The sequence below is a fragment of the Chiloscyllium plagiosum genome, unplaced genomic scaffold (genome assembly GCF_037043375.1).
Source record: "Chiloscyllium plagiosum isolate Xiang-an unplaced genomic scaffold, Cpla_swu_hap1 HiC_scaffold_12, whole genome shotgun sequence".
NCBI lineage: Eukaryota > Metazoa > Chordata > Chondrichthyes > Orectolobiformes > Hemiscylliidae > Chiloscyllium > Chiloscyllium plagiosum.
In genome coordinates, this window is record NW_028270150.1 from 77,791,470 (window position 1) to 77,810,429 (window position 18,960).

General features: G+C 40.6%; 1 protein-coding gene across 1 annotated transcript in view; it reads left to right on the plus strand.

Annotated features, from left to right (window-relative positions):
• The window catches only part of tlr7 (toll-like receptor 7), a 32,780-nt gene that overhangs the window by 2,983 nt on the left and 10,837 nt on the right, over positions 1–18,960 (plus strand). The window lies entirely within an intron of this gene.

Consider the following 18,960-nt stretch of genomic DNA (forward strand, 5'->3'; position numbering starts at 1 on the left):
TGAGGTTTGGAACTCTCTTCTAGAAATGGCAGATGATGTTCGATTTGTTGTTAATTTTAAATCTGAGATAGATTAATAAGATAGATAGATTGATGAGATAGATAGATTTTTGTTAAGCAAAGATATTGAAGGTTATGGGTCAAAAGCAGGTACATCGAGTTAGGCCACAGATCAGCCATGATCTCATTGAATGGCAGAACAGGCTCAAGGGCTGAATTGCCTACTTCCATTCCTATGGAATACTAGCACAATGGCTACGACTATGCAACTGTCTCCCTTCAAGAGATTTTAACATTAAGAATGTTCACAAACCCAAAACAACTCAAAAAAACCCTTGAAAATATTTGACATGCAGAATATGTATTTCCAAGAATGGTATATAAAGTATAAATACATATGTGTTCATTTGTAATCACTAAGCAATTTATTTAACATTGATGTTTATTAACCATTAGCAGTCAGGAGTCACAATGAGTTTTTCACTAATAGTAACAGTTAAGAACTGTTATGAGGAGAATATTTTCTCTGGTCTATGAGATGGACACATTGTACACCTAATGGAAAGATCTTGCATGTTTGCTATTTCTAAACTGAATATGGATTTGTGATTTTGCCAAAAATAAAGATCATATGCAATCTTCCTCGTAGTTAGTTTATAGAGTCAAAGTTATAGTCGAAAATGTGTTGCTGGAAAAGCGCAGCAGGTCAGGCAGCATCCAGGGAACAGGAGAATCAACGTTTCGGGCATAAGCCCTTCTTCAGGCTTATGCCTGAAACGTCGATTCTCCTGTTCCCTGGATGCTGCCTGACCTGCTGCGCTTTTCCAGCAACACATTTTCAGCTCTGATCTCCAGCATCTGCAGACCTCACTTTCTCCTCAAAGTTATAGTCATACAGCATAGAATATACCCTTTGGTCCAATCAGTCCATACTAACCATAATCCAAACGAAATTAATCTCAACTGCCTGCCTGTCTTTTAAACATTGTAACTGTACCTGCATCCATCACTTCCTCTTGAAGTTCTTTTCACACGTGAAACACTCTGTGTAAAAAAAAGTTGCCCCTCATGTTCTTTTTAAAACTTTCTTCTCTCACCTCAAAAATATGCCTCCTAGTTTTGAACTCCCCGAACCTAGGGAAAAGACCTTTGCTAGTCACCTTATTTATGCTTCTCATAATTTTATAAACCTGTGCAAGGTTACAGTCAACCTCCTCAGGTCCAGTGAGAAAAGTCTCCTTATTACTCAGGTGTAAATAGGTTACTAGATTGTAGCAAGTTGAAATATTAACAGTTAATCTTCTGATTTATGTAATCTAGAACTAATTCAATGTTTATATATTTGCTGAATTTTCCACTATAGCTGTTAGCTCACACCATTGCATGCATTATGTTTCCCGAAGGCAATGTGTTAGATCTTCATAAAGCATGCTCGAGGATTAAAAACAATAGGGTCAATTGAGAAATAGTTACATTTACTTTAGATCAGAATATTTGTGTATACATTTTTCTGAAGAATAATAATGCATACACAAAGCTCAATGTAATTCCAAGTTTGAACAACGTATACACTTTTGTTGAAATTAAACGTAAGTCTGAAATCATTGTTTTTGTTTGGGTCCACTTATTTTGGAAGTGAGACAGAAACTGGAAATAATTGCAGCAACTTCACCCTGGTTCTGAAACAGAGTCCACCATGAGCCACCTTTGTAATTGTGAGGGGATAAATATTGACAAATATTCAGTACAAGGTGAAGGATGTCACCACTTGGAAATGGAATAATTTCCACTGTCGATTTTGGGCAGTTTTTGTTTTCATTCTGGGCTTCTATCCAATTTGAGCAGGGTTTAGGCAGCCTTTTCACAGCAACAGACTTCATCCCATCAAACTGAATTAATTTTAAAACCCAGTCCTGAGCAGGAATGGGCAGATTATTAACTTACTGCACTACCACCCTGGCATATCTTAAATTTAAATGTACCAGGCACAATGCATTCAAAGAAAGTCAGGTCATTCAATGGGTTATAAAATGAAAGCCATTAGGTACGTCTTTTGGAATAAAAAATTCTAAGGGGATTTTCCTGGAAGAAATCTGCATAATTACAAATGGTTATAATAAGGTGTAGTAAGGTCTGTGAGATGATAAAACAGGAACAAATCTAAGACGACATAAAGAATTGAAGGGAAGTTAAAATATTTACTTTATATATTTTTAGAATATAAAATTCTCTGCCGCAAACAAGGAAGTAGACACCTGAGTAAAATTGAAAGAATTGTGAATACTGTAAATCAGAAACAAAAACAGAAATTGCTAGAAAAGCCCAGCAGAGAGAAATCAGAGTTAATGTTTTGGGTTGAGGAATTGGGTTCTGAGGAAGGGTCCCAGTTCTGAGGAAGTGTCACTCAATCTGGAACAATGACTCTGATTTCTCTCCACAGATGCTGACAGACCTGCTGAGCTTTTCCAGCAATTTCAGTTTTTGTTTGTGAAATAGATACCTGCTTGGATTTTAAGTAAATTATAGGTTTGGGGAGTAGAACGTGAGATTTGACTCAGTGGCTCATGCAGACAGAAACAGAATTGCAGACTTCATGAGACCAATAGCCTGTTTTGTGCTGTAAGTTTTATGATGCCAAATGTCAAAATCATAACATCTCCAATCTGTTGGTGAATTTACAATGACATAGAAACTGTAGACAAGTATGAAGAACTGCATGAAAAAACTGAAAATGAGCAAAAGTATATAATCGCCTTAACACTCAACATATTCAACATTTGCAAAACAGTAACCAAGCAGAGCCTACACAGTGTTGAATAGTGCAACCAAAATCATTGACCAGATGTTGCAGAAAGTTGTGATCAAACTAAAGTGTTTCAGTCCCATTACATCATGAATATTCTTTTCAGATCTGTTAATTGAGAAACAAAAAATACTGGATGTAGGCTTGCTCGCTGAGCTGGAAGATTCATTTTCAGACGTTTGTCACCTTACTTGGTATCATCTTCAGTGAGCCTCCGGACGAAGCACTACTGATGATTCCTGCTTTCTATCTATATGTTTGGGTTGCTTTGGGTTGGTGATGTCATTTCCTATGGTGATGTCCTCTGATACTAATCTTCTCAAAACTCGCTAACAAAAAATACACTCAACAGCTCTGAGATATGGATGAAAGCTCCTTCCCATCAATATTATGAATTATGATGAATGGGACAGCCATAGACTTCCTGGCAATTCATAGATAAATTTAAATCGAGGATGGAATAGAATGGTAAAGAAAAGAATAATGGACCAGACTTTGCTATGGTGATCGTGAGAAACTGCAGATGCTGGAGATCAGAGTTGAGAGTGTGGTGCTGGAAAAGCACAGCAGGTCAGGAAGCATCTAAGGAGCTGGAGAGTCAATGTTTCAGGCAAAAGCTGATGAAGGGCTTTTGTCTGAAACGTCGACTCTCTTGCTCTTCGGATGTTACCTGACCTGCTGTGCTTTTCCAGCACCACACTCTTGACTTTGCTTTGGTGATGAAGGGTAAATTTAAAGTAGCAGTTTAAGTGGCAGCAATTTCAGGAGCCCACACATGGGAAATTGAGATGTTACTGTGAGTCAGCACTCGTCTGTGGGTGCATGGTAAAGATTCCCACAGACAATCAGATCAATTTCAAATTGATAAGAACATTGTTGTTAAATGTGCTATAGGAAACCCTGCACAGATTTGGGGTCTGAAGAAGAGTCATACCGTACTCAAAATGTTAACTGTTTCTCTCTGCACAGAAGTTGCCAGAGCTGTTGAGCTTTTTCAGCATTCTCTCTGCTTGTTTCAGATTTCCATCATCCACAATACTTTCAGAGTTCATCATAGTCTTTAGGCTATGCCTCTTTATATAACGCAGTTAATTGACATGGCAGATTCTTTGACAGTGAAGTGAAAGAATAAACTGTTTGCAAGGTTGCGTGGCACAGTGGTAATGTCCCTTCCCTGAACAAGAAAGCCCAGGTTCAAGTTCCACCTGCTTCAGAGGCATGCAGTAACATCACTGAACAAGTTGATTAGAAAGTTAGGTAAAATAGCCTTTGGAGACAGAAAGTAGTGTGAGATGACGACAGCTCTTTTCTTGTCAAAACTGTGCTTTTTCTGAAATGTCATACAAAGATGTGCCAATTGCCCCAATCACTCCCATTGAGTGCCTAAGGGACCAAAAGTCTTGGTCAAAAATTATTTTTGTTCTGCTAGTTGGTATGTTAGATTTCGAAAGCAATATTGAAGGATGTTTGACAGGTTCCTGTGAAATGTGAATTTTGTCTATGCTTTTAATTGTGCGCTGAAATGAGAAAATAATTTTAAAACTAAGAATTGCTGGAGATTGGTGCATGTTTTGAAACCAAGTATACTGACAGATATTGCAACATCATTTATATTCCTGCTTGTGTGAGTAGTAATTGAATTTGGCAGCACGGTGGCACAGTGGTTAGCACTGCTGCCTCTCAGCGCCAGAGACCCAGGTTCAATTCCCGCCTCAGGTGACTGACTGTGTGGAGTATGCTTATTCTCTGTGTGGGTTTCCTCCGGGTGCTCCAGTTTCTTCCCACAGTCCAAAAATGTGCAGGTTAGGTGAATTGATTATGCTAAATTGCCCATAGTGTTAAGGGCAGGGGTGAATGTAGGGGAATGGGTCTGGATGGGTTGCGCTTTGGCGGGTCGGTGTGGACTTGTTGGGCCGAAGGGCCTGTTTCCACACTGTAAGTAATCTAATCTAATCTATAGTTTGCAGACAGGCTGGCTTTGAGAACTGTATACAAATGGAGATATAGGGGACAGTGAGGACTGCAGATGCTGGAGATTAGAGTCGAGAGTGTAGTGCTGGAAAAGCACAGCAGGTCAGGCAGCTTCCGAGGAGCAGCAAAAGCCCTTCATCAGGTAACTCAGACCATAACTTTGCAATTTGTTTTGGTAAATGTACAGTGAAAATTACCCGGAGTAAACTAGCTAAAGCAGACAGAAATTTATTCACCAAATTACACAATGAAAAACAAAGAATAGAATAAAGAACCTCTACAGAACTCAGTCTATCCAAACTAGACTTAATTATGCTGTTCCGAATAGACACAACAGTCCCAATAAGCAAATCCCTTAAAGATCGGTTAAAAAAAAGGAACAGGTGCTTACTGGTTGAAGTTAGAAGGGCAGAAAAAGAGAGAGTTTGTTCACACAGTCCACTGCTGCACTCCTAACTGGTTCTGGACTGAACTGCTCAACTAGAGAGCTGACCACTCCCCTTTCCTTATACAGGTCATTTCTAAAACATGACCACTTTAGCCTGAAGTCTCATCTGTTTACATATAAACAAAAAGACCTCTCAATACCCTTTAATCTCGGTACCAAACCAGTCTAATCGGCACTGGAAGCATTTATGACCGCTCTGATAAAAACCGAGGACATCCTTGATGAAAAGGAACAGCTTTCAGAAAAAAGGATCCAGCTTTGTGACACCTCCCCACTTAAAAAAATGAACCATCAATAGCAAAAGTTGGCTTCATTTTTAAAACCCTTCAAAACCCAGTTAGTAGTTTAAAACACACATATATACTATACTAACTATAAACACGCAAACATGCGCAATGACATGCAAATTCAGGCCGTGGCACACCCCCCACCAAATGCCTCCGTAACTCATTCGAGTCTCGATAACGCACCGGCAATCACGTCTTGTGACCTGCCACATGCAAATTGAATGGCTGCAATAAAAAGCTCTATCTAAACAGGCTGGCATTTTTTGACATTAAATTTTTCCACAAATGGCAATGAATTATAATCAGTGTAAATGATTGCCTCAGATGCATTGCTAGTAATATAAACACTGAAATGTTGTATTGCCAACACCAAGCTTAAAGTCTCTTTTTCCACCATTGAATATTTCTGTTGATGAACATTCAACTACCTGGAAAAATACCCGATGGGTCCTTCTATTCCCTTGTCATCCTGCTGCAGGAGCACCTGCACCAATACCCACATCACTGGCATTGATAGCCACCTTGAAAGGCCTTGTGTAATCCAATGTGGCTAATACTGGGGCAGTGGTTAAGTCAGGTTTTAGGCTGTCAAAAGCCTTTTGACAGTCTGCTGTCCACTGAAACTTCTTGCCCTTTTTTAACAATTCAGTGAGTGGAGCAGTCACACTGTTAAAGTACAGCACAAACTTGCGGTAAAATCCACTCAATTGTCGTACAGTACTGCTTTTCTCGTTGACGGTGTTGGAAATTCCCCAGATACTTTCGTTTTCGTATCTCATGGGGCCATTTGTCCATGTTGAATAATATGGCCCAGGAAGGTGACTTGGGCTTTGGCAAATTCACTTTTAGCTAGGTTTACCACCAAGCCTGCCTTCCAAAGTCAATCGAATAAGCCCAATAAATATTGTAAATGTTCCTTCCAAGAGTGACTAAAAATCACCAGGTCATCAATATACACCACACAGTTGGGTAATCCGGCAATGACCTGATTCGTTTGTCTCTGAAATGTAGCTGGAGCATTTTTCATACCAAATGGCATGACTTTGAACTGATATAGTCCATTTGGTGTTACAAAAGCCAAAGGTGCCTTTGCTCTCTCTGACAGAGGTACTTGCCAGTAGCCTCTGAGCAAGTCCAACTTAGAAATGTAAGTTGCTTGTCCCACTTTTTCGACACAGTCCTCCAACTGTGCAATTTGATATGCATCAGTCTTTGTAATGGCGTTGACTTTGCGATAGTGCACACATAATGATTGAGTACCATCTGGCTTTGGTACCATGACTACGGGTGAGATCCAGTCACTGTAACTCACATCGATTGTGCCATCTTGGAGCATGTACTCTATCTCCTTCTGAACCTGTGCCAACTTTACAGGTTATGCCTGTAAGGATGTTGCGTAATCAGAACAGCATCTCCCATCTCTACATCATGCACAATTAGGTTAGTACTTCCCAGTTTATTTCCGCATATCTCCCCATGCAATAGCAATAACTTTTTCAGGTCATTTTGATTTTCTTGTGAAAGGTAACTCAATAATATATCACAATTTTTGACAACTTCCTCATTGTCCAATTTGATTTGAGGAATGTCCAATTCAGAATCCTGTGAACGTGGTTCTTCCTTCTGTACTGTAATCATTAACAGCTTCTCCTCTTGCTTTCCTTCTCTCTCAAAATACTTTTGAGTATATTCACATGACACGCTCTGTGAAATTTCTTCCTGTCTGGAGTCCTTATCAAGTAGTTCACCTCACTCAATTTCTTCCTGATTTGATAAGGTCCACCAAATCTTGCTTTTAAAGGCTCACCTGTTACTGGAAGTAACACCAATACCTTATCCCCAATTACAAAATTGCAAATTTGTGATTTCTTATCCGCTTCCGGTTTCATTATATGCTGTGATACTTTTAAATGCGATCTAGCCAATTCCCCAGCTCTATTTAATCATTCTCTAAATTTTGACACAGAGTTCAAATGGGTGGTGTCTGAATTCTGACTTATTAATTTCTCCTTAATCAATTTTAATGGTCTTCTTACTTCATGCCCAAAGATTAATTCAAATGGACTGAATTTGGTCAATTCATTTAGTGCATCTCTAATCGCAAAAAGTAAAAATGGAACTCCCTTATCACCATAAGCCCTCATCATGTTTGATGCCATCTCTCCAGTGCTCCCTGTGATTCTGGATGGTACACGGTAGATTGACCATAACCTCCTTGAATAGTTTGGATCTGAAGTTTGATCCTTGATCTGACTGGATCTTTATTGGTAGCTGGTATCTAGCAAACAATTTAAGTAATTCTTTTACAACCCTTTTAGCTGTGATGTTGCGTAATGGGATTGCCTCCGGAAATCCAGTCGACACATTAGATTCCTGAAGAAGGGCTAATGCCCGAAACGTCGATTCTCCTGTTCCCGAGATACAATCAATCAAGAGTCTTGTGAAAGATTCCTCAAGTACTGGAATACATACTAAAGGTGCAGGTTTTATTACTGCCTGTGGTTTTCCAATTAGCTGACATGTACAATATGTCTGGCAAATTCAACTACATCCTTGTGTAGTCCAGGCCAGTAAAAATGTGTTTGTATTTTAGCCTGTGTTTTCCTCACCCCTAAATGACCTCCAAGTGGTTGCTCATGTGCCACTCACAGCACCTCCTTTCTGTACTCTACTGGCAAAACAATTTGATGAATCTCTGCCCATTTCTTATCTGCTTGAATGTGTGATGGTCTCTATTTCTTCACTTGTTAAGTAATAACATACAGGGGTGCATTCACTCTCCTTCTCTGTATATGCCTTTTGATATAATCATTTTAAGTTCTCATCTTTCTGCTGTAATTCAATCAGCTTAGCAGAGCTAAAGATATTTGCATGTTTACCTGTTTGCTCTTTCACTGTGCCACGTATCTGATACCAAAGAAGGTCTCGGATAAAACTATTTCAGCTTCCTTATCTGTGACTTTTGAATTGTCCTGCTTCAGCTTGTGCCTCTGTGACCATGTGACCACACAATCGGGGAATATTCCTGGATAAACTTCATTCCTATCTTCAGTTGCCTGCATCTCCACTGACTTTTCAACTAGAGTAGGCAGTATGCCTACTGGTGAATCAGCTTTATCATTTGCAAGGACAAATTGTATTCCTGGAGCTGAGAGTTTGTCCAGTACTCCTACCACAAATTCTTCACTCTTCTCTGGACTCTCTAGCCTCACTTTACATAATTGAGCACCTTTTGTCTCACCATGAATTCCTGTTACCAGTACCTTTTCTGACAATAGTCCCTCAGGAGTAAATATCTCCTCATCCTTCAGCATGACAGCCTGAGATGATCCTGTGTCCCTTAATCTTGTAACCTCCTTATTTATTACTCCTGGCGTAAGTGAATAAACATTACCATTGCATGTATATGTTTTAAGCAGATCTGGCACTTCCTCCTTAATCAACTTCTGATCATCTTATACACTCTGAGGCAGTTGTCTAACTTCCCTTGTGTTTTTTGTTACTAGTCCAACAAACTTCCCAGGCTTGTCTGGTTTTCCTACCTCTGGCTTTCTCCAACACTGTGATGTTGTGTGGCCCACTTTATTACAATGAAAACACCAGAGCTTTTTAACTTCTTTATCCCCCTCAACGGTTTCTTTTTTACCCTGTGGTAAGTTATCCTTATGATCTTTGCTGAGATCTACCTTTCCCTTTCCACGTGAAGATTTGCCCCAATTTCTATCCCTCATGGACTGAAATTGATTCTGGAAGCCAAATCATATTTTATGGAGCAGCTCATAATCATCAGCCACTTCAGCTGCTAACCTTGCTGTTTTAACTCTCTGCTCTTCCACACGAGTTCGCACTACTTCCTCGCTAAGGTTACTTTCAGCCTTAATCTCCAGCCTCTTAAGCTGACTTTCCTTTGTAAGTGTCAGTTTTTGAAGTTCAAAAGCTCTTTCTTTTCCCCTCTCTTTTGCTGCTCTCACTTTTCTCTCTGTTCTGCTGCACTCTCTTTTTCCCTCTCTTCTACTTTTAATCGTAACTCAAACTGTTTAACTTTTGCTGCCCTTTCTTTATCTTTTTCCTCTAACTCAAGCTGCTTCATTTGCAATTGAATTTTTCTGGTGATTTCCCCAGGAAGGTTAAATGCTGAGCTACTGCTGTAAGTATCTCTATTTCCTTACAGAAGCAGGCAAGTCCAATCCCAGTTGGTCTGCTAATTTCTGCAGTTTGATCTTATTTTGCAAAACACCCAGTCACCAAATCCACTTCCAGAAAGTTTTTGGCAATTGAAAAGCCATTGCTATCCCAAGCTTTGTCCACCCAACCAAACCAATATCTGAAATAAAGAGACGAGCACCTACCACTCGCTGTTTAAAATCCTGCAAAGAGCCCCTAATCAGTTGTGGACGAGACCAGACCACTCAAAACATTCTTGAGCAGGCAACCCAGACCATAACTTTGCAATTTGTTTTCATAAGTGTACAGTAAGAATTATCTGGAGTAAGCTAGCAAGGTTGACTACCAGGTTTTAAAACAGAGGGAAATTTATTCACAAAATTACACAATGAAACACAAAGAACAGAATAAGGAACCTCTACAGAACTCAGTCTATGCAAACTAGAATTAATTATACTGTTCTGAGTATGCACAACAGTCCCAATAAGCAAACTCCCTTAAAGACCAGTAAAAAAAAATGGAAGAGGTGCTTACAGGTTGAAGTTAGAAGGGCAGAAAGAGAGAGAGCCTGTTCACACAGTCTACTGCTGAACTTCCAACTAGTTCTGGACTGGACCGCTCAGTTAGAAAGCTGACCACTCCCTTTTCCTTATACAGGTCACTTCTAAAACATATCACTTTGGCCTGAAGTCTCATCTGTTTACATATAAACACAAATACCAATCAATACCCTTTAATCTCTGTACCAAACCAGTCGAATCAGCACCAGGAGCATTTATGACCTCTCTGAAAGAAACCAAAGACACAGTATCCTTGAGAAAAGCTACAACTTTCAGAAAAAAAGGAACCAGTTTTGTGACAGAATAGTCATTCTTGTTACGTACATAAAACAGGTCCATGTTTTCTGTCAACCTGGGTGTAAGACAGGTGAATTGGGGAATTCTACATGTTAAAAAAACTTTCATTTTTGTGACAACTGTGGAAATTGTGATACTGAATTTTTAATGTGTTATTCCAGTGACATGTGACAACATATGAAAAGCATGCATGTTTAAGGTGCAGAAAGTGGTGCCAATCAAGGAGCTGTTTATCCTGCATGCTGTACCTATTCAAGTGAGTGGGGGAGTTTACCACCAAATCCCAGATTTATGCTTTGGTAGTTCATGAATAATTCATTGGGGAATTAAGAGGCAAGTTATAGCTGCAAAACTCCTCACTACTGTAACCACAATACTAATATGGCTGATCAAGCTACATTTCTGGTCAGTGGCACCCTGAATGTTGACAGTTGGAGATTCAGTTTTAGTAATGTCACTAATGTAAAAACATATTGGTAGATTCTGTCTTGTTGAAGATGGTCATTACCTGGCACTTGAATGACAAACATGTTACATACCGTTTATGAGTTCAAGAATGAATGTTGTCCAGATCTTGTTGGATGTCACTGAAGATTGCTTAGTACTAGAGAAGCTTCAAATGATCCTGAATACCACAGAACCATTACCATAGAGTCTGATTTCTGATCATATTATGTAGGGAAGAATATTGGTTAAAGTAGAACACTACCTTCAGGAACTCATACAGCAACATGCTGGGACTGTTTTTGTAACCGGAGATCTGTTACCATTAGGTTCTCAAAGGGTTCTATGATGGGGCTTTTGTTGTTTGTTGTGTACATAGAGTCAAACAGTCTAGAGTCACAGAGATGTACAGCATGGAAACAGACCCTTCAGTCCAACACATCCATGCCAACCAGATATCCCAACTCAGTCTAGTCCTTCCTTCCAGCATCCTGCCTATATCCCTCCAAACCCTTCCTATTCATATACCCATCCAATGCCTCTTAAATGTTGCAATTGTACCAGCCTCCACCACTTCCTCTGGCAGCTCATTCCATACACGTACTACCCTCTGTGTGGAAAAAGTTGCCCCTTAGGTCCCTTTTATATCTTTCCCCTCTCACCCTAAACCTATGCCCTCTAGTTCTGGACTCCCTGACCCCAGAGAAAAGACTTTGTCTATTTATCCTATCCATGTCCCTCATAATTTTGCAAACATTTATAAGGGCACCCCTCAGTCTCCGACGCTCCCGGAAAACAGCCCCAGCCTGTTCAGCCTCTCCCTATAGTCAATTCCTCCAACCCTGGCAACATCCTTGTAAATCTTTTCTGAACCCTTTCAAGTTTCACAAATCCTTCTGATAGGAAGGAGACCAGAATTGCATGCAATATTCCAACAGTAGCCTAACCAATGTCCTGTACAGCCGCAACATGACCTCCCAACTGCTGTACTCAATACTCTAACCAGTAAAAGAAAGCATACCAAACGTCTTCTTCACTATCCTATCTACCTGCGACTCCACTTTCAAGGAGCTATGAACCTGCACTCCAAGGTCTCTTTGTTCAGCAACACTCTCTAGGAGCTTACCATTAAGTGTATAAGTCCTGCTAAGATTTGCTTTCCCAAAATGCAGCACCTCGCATTTATCTGAATTAAACTCCATCTGCCACTTCTCGGCCCATTGGCCCATCTGATCAAGATCCTGTTGTAATCTGAGGTAACCCTCTTCACTGTCCACTACACCTCCAATTTTGATGTCATCTGCAAACTGACGAACTATATCTCTTATGCTCACATTCAAATCATTTATGTAAATGACAAAAAGTAGAGGACCCCGCACCAATCCTTGTGGCACTCCACTGGTCACAGGCCTCCAGTCTGAAAAACAACCCTCCACCACTACCCTCTGTCTTCTACCTTTAAGCCAGTTCTGTATCCAAATGGCTAGTTCTCCCTGTATTCCATGAGATCTAACCTTGCTAATCAGTCTCCCATGGGGAACCTTGTCGAACGTCGTACTGAAGTCCATATAGATCACATCTACCACTCTGCCCTCATCAATCCTCTTTGCTACTTCTTCAAAAAACTCACTCAAGTTTGTGAGACATGATTTCCCACGCACAAAGCCATGTTGATTATCCCAAATCAGTCCTTACCTTTCCAAATACATGTACATCCTGTCCCTCAGGATTCCCTCCAACAACCTGCCCACCACCGAGGTCAGATTCACCGGTCTATAGTTCCCTGGCTTGTCCTTACCGCCCTTCTTAAAGAGTGGCACCATGTTAGCCAACCTTCAGTCTTCCGGCACCTCAGCTGTGACTATCGATGATACAAATATCTTAGCAAGAGGCCCAGCAATCACTTCTCTAGCTTCCCACAGAGTTCTAGGGCACACCTGATCAAGTCCTGGGGATTTATCCACTTTTATGCATTTCGAGACATCCAGCACTTCCTCCTCTGTAATATGGACCTTTTGCAAGATGTCACCATCTATTTCCCTACAGTCTGTATCTTCCATATTTTTTTCCACAATAAATACTGATGCAAAATACTCATTTAGTATCTGCACCATCTCCTGCAGCTCCGCACAAAGGCCGCCTTGCTGATCTTTGAGCGGCCCTATTCTCTCCCTAGTTATCCTTTTGTCCTTAATGTATTTGTGAAAACCCTTTGGATTCTCCTTAATTCTATTTGCCACAGCTATCTCACGTCTTATTTTGCCCTCCTGATTTCCCTCTTAAGTATACTCCTACTGCCTTTATACTTTTCTAAGGATTCACTCGATCTATCCTGTCTATATCTTACATATGCTTCCTTCTTTTTCTTAACCAAACCCTCCGTTTCTTTAATCATCCAACATTCCCTATACCTACCAGCCTTTCCTTTCACCCTAACAGAAATATACCTTCTCTGGATTCTCGTTATCTCTTTTCTGAAGGCTTCCCATTTTCCAGCCGTCCCTCTACCTGCAAACATTTGCCCCAATCAGCTTTCAAAGGTTCTTGCCTAATACCGTCAAAATTTGCCTTTCTCCATTTTAGAACTTCGACTTTTAGATCTGGTCTATCCTGTTCCATTGCTATTTTAAAACTAATAGAATTATGGTCACTGGCCCCAAAGTGCTCTCCCACTGACACCTCAGTCACCTGCCCTGCCTTATTTCCCAAGAGTAGGTCAAGTTTTGCACCTTGTCTAGTTGATGTATCCACATAATTAATCAGAAAATTGTCTTGAACACACTTAACAAATTCCTCTCCATCTAAATCTTTAACACTATGGCAGTACCAGTCTATGTTTTCAAAGTTAAAACCCCCTACCATAACCACCCTATTATTCTCACAGATAGCTGTGATCTCCTTACAAGTTTGTTTCTCAATTTCCCTCTGACTATTAGGGGGTCTATAATACAATCCCACTAAGGTGATCATCCCTTTCTTATTTCTCAGTTCCACCCAAATAACTTCCCTGGACATATTTCCAGGAATATCCTCCCTCAGCACAGCTGTAATGCTATCCCTTGTCAAAAAATGCCACTCCCCCTCCTCTTTTGCTTCCCTTTCTATCCTTCCTGTAGCATTTGTATCCTGAAACATTAAGTTGCCAGTCCTGCCCCATCCCTGAGCCATGTTTCTGTAATTGCTATGATTTACCAGTCCCATGTTCCTAACCATGCCCTGAGTTCATCTGCTCAACCTCCTATCCCTGCCCTCACAAGCTCATAGCACCGGGAGTAACCCAAATAGTACTAGTACTACTCTCGAAGACCTCCTTTTTAAATTCCTGCCGAACTCTCTGTAGTCTTCCTTCAGAATCTCAACCTTTCCCCTTCCTATGTCTTTGGTTCCAATGTGGACAATGACCTCTTACTGGCCGTTCTCCCCCTTGAGAACATTCTGCGTCCTCTCTGAGACATCCTTGATCCTGGCACCAGGGATGAACACACTATTCTGATTTTTCCCTGCTGTCCACAGAAACATCTGTCTGTACCTCAGACTATAGAGTCCCCTAATACAATTGACCTCTTGGAACCCTATGTACTCCTCATTGCATTTGAACCAGTCTCAATACCAGAAATTTGGCTGTTCATACTACAATCCCCTCAGAATCCAGTACCCTCTACATTCTCCAAAACAGTATACCTGTTTGAAATGGATATAGCCACAGAAGCCTCCTGCTTTAGCTGCCGACCTCTCTTCCCTTTCTTGGAGTTAACCGATTTTTTGTGACTGTATCTGAGACTTTCACCCCTTCCTATAACTGCCATCCATCACATACTGTTGCTGTTGCAAATTTCTCATTGCTTCTAACTGTCTCTCCAACCGATCTATTTGATCTGATAAGATTCACAACCAACAGCATTTATACAATCCGCAGTAACCCTTAAACTCTCTTTAAACTCCTGACAAGAAGCGCATATCACTCTACCAAAGGCCATTTCTGCTCCTTCACAATCTACAAACCCAGAAAATAACACTGCCTTATTCCTCTACAAAACACTGTCCTAGGTTAAATTACTAGGTATGGCTTATATTTTAAGTTTAATCAAGACACATATCTCAAAAAACATATAATCAAGAAAGAACCCACTCTACTCACTACTGCAGACTTTCTGTAGATCACACTAAAAAACAATACAATCCACTTATCTGTTTTTGTGTGTGAATTTCGCCCAAACAGTTCCTCCAAGATCAGTTGTGAATTTCACTGTTTGCTAATTTTCCCAGATGCATTCCGATGTCCAGCGATACATGAATTCTAACAGCAAAGTCAGTAACGTGCACATTCACTACTCTTGTCAGTTTCTTTCTCTCTCTCTCCTGCACTGACCTCACTATGTGTTGCCTTTGTCTGTTATTCTCCCTTTTAAAACTGCTTTTGTTTTGACTTTTTTTCCCCCAAAGTTCCAAAACAATGCAACAGCATATAAAACAATAATTGCTGCTCCTGGAATTCGCGGAAATCTCCTCCAGCACCTAGAATACCTCAAAAATGTTGGCTGTTACAGCCAAAAAATTTTCCCATCCTCCATCTTGGATTACCCAGAATATATAAATAATTTGGACTTAATGTGAGAGATATAGCTTTCGCAGATGACATGAAAAATGGTGGAATGATAAATAGTGAGGATATACTGCATAAAATCAATTAGCTGGTAAGCTGGACAGAGCAGTGGCAAATGGAATTCAATCCAAAAAAGTGTGAGGTTTTACATTTGGAGATGGTTAACAAGGAATCATGCTGTGAATTGTTGGACTTGAATAATATTTAAGATCAGAGGGACCATGGTGTACATATCCACAGATCTCTGAAGGTAACATAGCATCTAGATAAGGTAATTAAACTACATGGAATTATTGTCCTTATTAGATGAGGCATAGAATGTAGGAGCAAGGACTCTATTCTAGGGTGTCACGGTGGCTCAGTGGTTAGCACCTCACAGTGCCAGGGACCCAGGTTCAATCTCCAGCCTTGGGCGACTGTCTGTGTAGAGTTTGCACATTTTCCCTGTGTCTGTGTGGATTTCCTCCCACAATCCAAAGATGTGCAGGTCAGGTGAATTGGCCATGCTAAATTGCCCATAGTGTTAGGTGCTTTAGTCAGAGAGAAAAAGGCCTGGGTGGATTAATCTTCGGAGAGTCAGCGTGGACTTATTGGGCCAAAGGGCCTGTTTCCACACTGTAGGTAATCTAAAAAAATACTGTTTAGGTCACAACTGCTTTACTGCGTTCAGTCACCACATTATAAGTGTGTGATTGCATTAAAGAGGGCACAGGTTTTCCTGAATGTTGCTTAGGCTGGATAATCTGAGCTATATGGAAAAATTGGATAAGCTAAAGTTATTTTCCTCGCAGCACAGAAGGTTGAGAGGGGACAAAAATGCATAAGATTGAAAGAAATACAATGGATTGGAAAGCAGGTCTTTTCCATTAGTAGAGCTATCAATAACTAGTGCGCAAGGATTTAAGAGGTATAAATGTAAGAGAAGGTGGAATTTTTTTTCACTGACTGGTGGGATTCTGAAACGCATTACCTGAAAAGGCATTTGAGTCATAACATTTATGCACCATTTAGATCTTCACTTGGGGCTGTGTTGCCATAGCCTCCAAAAGTATTGTGCAGAAGCTAAAAAATGGGATTAATGTAGTCAGATCTTTAATAATTCGGATATGGAGGTGCCAGTGTTGGGCTGGGATGGACAAAGTCCAAAGTTACATGACACCAGATTATAGTTCAACAAGATTATTTGAAATCACAAGCTTTTGAGGTGCTGCTCCTTCATCAGGGGAAGTCAGTTCTCTGAAAGTTTATGGTTTCACATTGGACCATAACCTGGTGTCGTGTGACTTCTGATTTTATAATTAGCATTGCTGACTCACAGCACCAGGGACCTGAGTTTGATTCCACCCACGGGCAAAAGTCTGTGTGGAGTTTACAATTCTTACCATGATTGCATTTATTTCCTCCCACAGTCCAAAGATGTGCTGATTTAGGTGGATTAACCATGGGAAATGTAGGATGATAGGGTAGGGAGATGGGATGCTCTTCAAAGGTGTGTATCCGATGGACCAAATGTCCTGTCTCCATACTGTAGAGATTCTATGAGCCAACAGTGGCACAATGTACCAAATTGTCTGCTCAGCACTATTAATGTCTATTCTTCTTCAGCAATTGCAAGTGTCATTGGCTTCTTGTTTATTGAGCTCCGTGATATCATACTCAGGCAATGCTGTCATATTATCAATGTAGTTACTCTCAAATCAACTCTGAAGTTAAGCTCTTCTGTCTTTCAAACATGGTTGCAATAAGTTTGGAGCAGATTGTCAGGGGAAAGTGCCACATAATAATACAATCAATAATACTTTCCATCACTTTACTGATGATTTGAAAGTCAACTGATGGAGTAGTAATAGTTAAGCTGGATTTGTACTGCTTTACGTTTGGCAGGCTAGAAATGAGCAAGGGGCTCAGTTAGATGATTTGTGATGCAGAGTGAAACCAATAGCATGGGTTCAATTCCTGCACTAACTAACATGACCATGAAGGCCTCTCCTTCTCAACCTTGCCTCCTGTCTGAGGCGTGGTGACCCTCAGATTAAACCATCACTAATTTTATCTCTAATGAGAGGGTAGCCCTATGGTTTGATGTGATTATGGTGATGCTGCATTAATCATGGGCACAGTTGAGAGTGAGGTGCTGGAAAAGCACAGCAGGTCAGGCAGCATCCAAGGAGCAGGAAAATCGATGTTGCGGCCATAAGCCCTTCATCAGCTTTCCTGATGATGGGCTTATGCCCGAAACGTCGATTCTTCCCCTGTGCTCGATTTCCTGACCCACAGATGGCAATCAGTAAGGGTAGGCTATATGAAGGGCTTTTGCCCGAAACATCGATTTTCCTGCTCCTCGGATGCTGCCTGACCTACTATGCTTTTCCAGCACCACTCTAAATCTAGATTCTCGTTTCCAGCATCTGCAGTCCTCACTTTTGACTAATATCTCCATTGTAATCAACAACACCCACAAGGCTGTGTACTCAGCCCCTTATAAACTCCTTATATTTTCATGACTGCGTGGTCAAATTCTGCTCTAACTACATTTACAATTTTGCTGATGACACCACCATAGTGCTTTGGATCTTAAAATAATAATAAGACAGAGTACAGGAAAGAAATAGAGCTTAGTGACATGGTGTAATGACACACCACTATCTGTATCAATGGCGCTGAAGTGGAGATGGTCAAGAGGTTAATGTTCCTAAGAGTAAAGATGTTCTGCTTTATCCATGTTGATGGTACAGTAAGAAAGCACACCAACACCCCTACTTCCTCAGAAGATTAAAGAAATTCAGCACCTCCACAATGACTCATCAGTTTTTATAGATGCACCATAGAAAGAATCTTATCTAGATACATCACAGCTTGATATGGCAATTGCTCTGCACAAGATTGCAAATTAGAAAGTTGTGAATGCAGCCCAGTCCATCACGTAAACCAGCTTTCCATCCATTGACTCTGTCTACACTTCTCACTGCCTCGGGAAAGCAACCAACATAATCAAAGACCCCTCCCATCCTAGTTATGCTCTCTCCCATGTGCAAACGTATTCAAAAATAACTTCCTCCCTGTTGTGATCAGAGTTTTGAATCGACCTCTCATATTATTAAAGGTGATCTTTCTCTGCACTTTCTCTGTAGCTGTAACACTATAGTCTGCATTCTATTCCATTATCCTGATATAATTATGTATGGTATGATTTGTCTGGACAGCCACGCAAAACAATACTTATCACTGTTTCGCACTACATGACAATAATAAATCAAATCAAAACTACCCCTCTAGCTCCTGCCTCCGGGTCACCTGACCAACTCTCAAGGTGGCATCACACACCCAACTACACAAAACAGGATGCACCTTAATGTTGGATATATGGATGATAATACATTGTCA